Source organism: Rhinopithecus bieti, unplaced genomic scaffold (genome assembly GCF_001698545.2).
Source record: "Rhinopithecus bieti isolate Rb0 unplaced genomic scaffold, ASM169854v2 scaffold_777, whole genome shotgun sequence".
NCBI lineage: Eukaryota > Metazoa > Chordata > Mammalia > Primates > Cercopithecidae > Rhinopithecus > Rhinopithecus bieti.
Genome location: NW_016803392.1, coordinates 58,130 through 62,591, shown reverse-complemented (window position 1 = coordinate 62,591; position 4,462 = coordinate 58,130). Strand labels below are relative to the sequence as shown.

Sequence of the window (4,462 nt, the reverse complement as noted above, 5' to 3'; positions counted from 1 at the left end):
AAAACAAGAAATGGGGAAAGGATTCCCTATTTAATAAATGGTGCTGGGAAAATTGGCTAGCCATATGTAGAAAGCTGAAACTGGATCCCTTCCTTACATCTTATACAAAAATTAATTCAAGATGGATTAAAGACTTAAATGTTAGACCTAAAACCATACAAACCCTAGAAGAAAACCTAGGCAATACCATTCAGAACACAGGCATGGACAAGGACTTCGTGACTAAAACACCAAAAGCAATGGCAATAAAAGCCAAAATTGTCAAATGGAATCTAATTAAACCAAAGAGCTTCTGCACAGCAAAAGAAACTACCATCAGAGTGAACAGGAAACCTACAGAATGGGAGAAAATTTTGGCAATCTACCCATGTGACAAAGGGCTAATATCCAGAATCTACAAAGAACTTAAACAAATTTACAAAAAAAAATCAAACAAACCCATCAAAAAGTGAGTGAAGGATATGAACAGACACTTCTCAAAAGAAGACATTTATGCAGCCAACAGACACAAGAAAAAAATGCTCATCATCACTTGCCATCAGAGAAATGCAAATCAAAGCCACAATGAGATACCATCTCACACCAGTTAGAATGGCAATCATTAAGAAGTCAGGAAACAACAGGTGCTAGAGAGGATGTGGAGAAACAGGAACACTTTTACACCGTTGGTGGCACTGTAAACTAGTTCAACCATTGTGGAAGACAGTGTGGTGATTCCTCAAGGATCTAGAACTAGAAATGCCATTTGACCCACCTATCCCATTCCTGGGTATATACCCCAAGGATTATAAATCATGCTGCTATAAAGACACATGCACACGTACATTTATCACGGCACTACTCACAATAGCAAAGACTTGGAACCAACCCAAATGTCCATCGATGATAGACTGCATTAAGAAAAGGTGGTACATATACACCATGGAATACTACGCAGCCATAGAAAAGGATGAGTTCATGTCCTTTGTAGGGACATGGATGAAGCTGGAAACCATCATTCTCAGCAAACTATCACAAGGACAGAAAATCAAACACCGCATGTGCTCACTCATAGGTGGGAACTGAACAATGAGAACACTTGGACACAGGCTGGGGAACATCACACACCAGGGCCTGTAGTGGGGAAGAGGGATGGGGAGGGATAGCATTAGGAGATATACCTAATGTCAATGACGAGTTAATGGGTGCAACACACCAACCTGGCACATGTATACATATGTAACAAACATGCACGTGGTGCACAAGTACCCTAGAACTTAAAGTATAATAAAAATTAAAAAATAATAATAATAATAAAATGAAGTATTATTACATTCTACATGGATAAACCTTGAAAATGTATTCTAAGAAAAAGAAGTCAGTCACAAAAATACTACATATGATATGGATTCATGTATGTAAAATGTCCAGAATAGGCAAATTCATAGAGATGGAAAGTAAATTAGTCCTCGTCAGGAGCTATGGCTAGGTCCAGGGCTTGAGGCAAAGGGTTTTAAGGTAAGGGTGAGAAATGGAAAACAGGTTTGTAAAGGGTGTAAGGTTTCTCTTTAGAGTGTTGGAGAAATCCCGTCTCTACTAAAAATACAAAATTAGCCAGGCATGGTAGCACATGCATGTAATCCCAGCTACTCAGGAGGCTGAGGCAGGAGAATCACTTGAACCCAGAAGGCGGAGGGTGTGGCGAGCCATGATCATGCCATTGCACTCCAGCCTGAGCAACAAGAGTGAAACTCCATCTCAAAAAAAAAAAGTTCTAAAGTTAAATTGGAAATGGTTGCACAACTCTGTGAATATACTAAATTGAATGGTACACTTAAAATGGATGAATTTTATGCTATATAAAACATACATCAATAAAGCTGTGAAAAGAAAAAGAATAGAAGCTATGCCATAAATTTACCTTTTCGTATGTAAGTTAGAAACTTATCTGTAATCAGGAGTTTCTCCAACCATTTTCTTGAGATATTTTAGTACTGGGTATGACTTATGTACACAAATAGATAAGGTAGAATTTCTTCTAAATGTTTCATATTTTCTTTTGGTACACTTTCTGAATTTTCTTGTTAACATGACAACACCATTCTTTTTGTTAAGAACTGCAGGCTTTGCAGATGCCACCACCACTGGGAACTCCATACTATCAGCCATGGTCAACCTCACCGTGTTCTTCGACACTGCCATCAATGCCGAGCCCTTGGGCTGCATCTCCTTCAAGCCGTTTGCAGACAAGATTCCAAAGACAGTAGAAAACTTTTGTGCCCTGGAGAGAAAGGATTTGGTTATGAGGGTTCCTGCTTTCACAGAATTATTCCAGGGTTTATGTGTCAGTGTGGCAAGTTCACATGCCATAATGGCACTGGTGGCAAATCCATCTGTGGGGAGAAATTTGATGACTGTGGTGAGAAATTTGATACGAGAACTTCATCCTAGAGCATACAGGTCCTGGCATCTTGTCCATGGCAAATGCTGTACCCAACACAAACGGTTTCTGGTTTTTCATCTGCACTGCTAAGACTGAGTGGCTGGATGGCAAGCACGTGGTCTTTGGCAAGGTAAAAGGCGGCAAGAATATTGTGGAAGCCATGGAGCGCTTTGGGTTCAGAAATGGCAATACCAGCAAGAAGATTACCATTGCAGACTATGGACAATTCTAATAAGTTTGACTTGTGTTTTATCTTAACCACCAGACCATCCTTTCTTTCAGGTGAGCACCTCTCCACCCCATTTGTTCACAGTATCCTAGAATATTTGTGCTCTCGCTTCAGCTCCCTTTGGGTTCTATGTTTTCCTTGTTCCCTTCCATGCCTAGCTGGATTGTAGAGTTAACTTTATGATTATGAAATAAAACCAAATAACAAAAAAATTAAAAAGTAAAATAAATAAAGAGCTGCAATCAGCTATGAGTAACAGAACTGCCTCGCACAAAAAAAAAAAAAAAAAAGAAAGAAAGAAAGGCAATATACAAATTAAACCAGTGGTGGTTCACTCCTGTAATCCTAGCACTTTGGGAGGCTAAGGCAGGCTGATCGCTGAGCCCAGGAGTTACAGACCAGCCTGGGCAACATGGAGAAACCCCATCTCTACAAAAAAACACACACAAAAATAGCCAGGTGTATTAGTCCATTTTCATACTGCTATGAGGAAATGCCCAAGAGTGAATAATTTATAAAGAAAAAGAGGTTTAATATATTCACAGTTCAACATGGCTGGGAAGGCCTCATGATCATAGTGGAAGGCAAAGGAGGAGGAAAGGCATGTCTTACATGACAGCAGGCAAGAGAGTGTGGGCAGGAGAACTGCCCTTCATAAAACTATCAGATCTCATGAGACTTATTTACTATCACAAGAACAACATGGAAAAACCTACCCTCCTGATTCAGTTACCTCCCACCAGGACCCTCCTACAACATGTAGGGATTACTGGAGCTACAATTCAAAATGAGATTTGGGTGGGACACAGCCAAACCATATCATTCTACCCCTGGCCCTTCCCATTTCAGCATTAACTCAAAAGTCCACAATCCAAAGTCTCATCTGAGACAAGGCAAATCTCTTCCACCTATGAGCCTGTAAAATCAAAGCAAGTTAGTTACTTCCTAGATACAATGGGGGTACAAACATTGGGTAAATACAGCCATTCCAAATGGGAGAAATTGGTAAAAACAAAGGTTTTTACAGGTCCCATGCAAGTCTGAAATCCAGAGGAGCAGTCAAATCGTAAAGCTCCAAAATGATCTCCTTTGACTCTGTGTCTCACATCCAGGTCATGCTGATGCAAGAGGTGGATTTCCATGGTCTTGGGCAGCTCCACCCCTGTAGCTTTGCAGGGCACAGTCTCCCTCCTGGTTGCTTTCATGGACTGGCATTCAGTGTTTGCAGCTTTTCCAGGTGCACAGTGCAAGCTGTGGGAGGATCTACCATTCTGGGGTCTGGAGAACGGTGACCCTCTTCTCACAGCTCCACTAGGCAGTGCCCCAGTAGGGACTCTGTGTGGGGGCTCCCACCCCATACTTCCCTTCTGCACACTGTCTTAGCAGAGGTTCTCCAGGATTGCCCTGCCCCTGCAGCAAATTTCTGCCTCAAGATCCAGGCATTTCCATACTTCCTCTGAAATCTAGGTGGAGGTTCCCAAACCTCAATTCTTGTCTTCTGCCCATCCACAGGACCAGCATCATGTGGAAGCTGACAAGGCTTGAGGCTTGCACCCTCCAAAGCCACAGCCTGAGCTGTACTTTGGCCCCTTTTAACCACAGCAGAAGCAGCTGGGACACAGGGCACCAAGTCCTGAGACTGCATGTAGCAGGGGAGCCCCAGACCCAGCCCAGGAAACCCTTTTTTTCCTCCTAGACCTCTGGACCTGTAATGGAAGGGACTGCCAGGAAAGTCTCTGACATGTCCTGCAGACATTTTCCCCATTGTCTTGGTGATTAGCATCTGGCTTCTCATTACTTACGCAAATTTC

The 4,462-nt window shown here is 42.1% G+C and overlaps 1 pseudogene; it reads left to right on the top strand.

The window, feature by feature from the left end:
• Window positions 1-2,319: 2,319 nt before the first annotated feature.
• On the top strand, window positions 2,320-2,654 carry LOC108535874 (peptidyl-prolyl cis-trans isomerase A pseudogene; annotated as a pseudogene).
• Window positions 2,655-4,462: the final 1,808 nt, after the last annotated feature.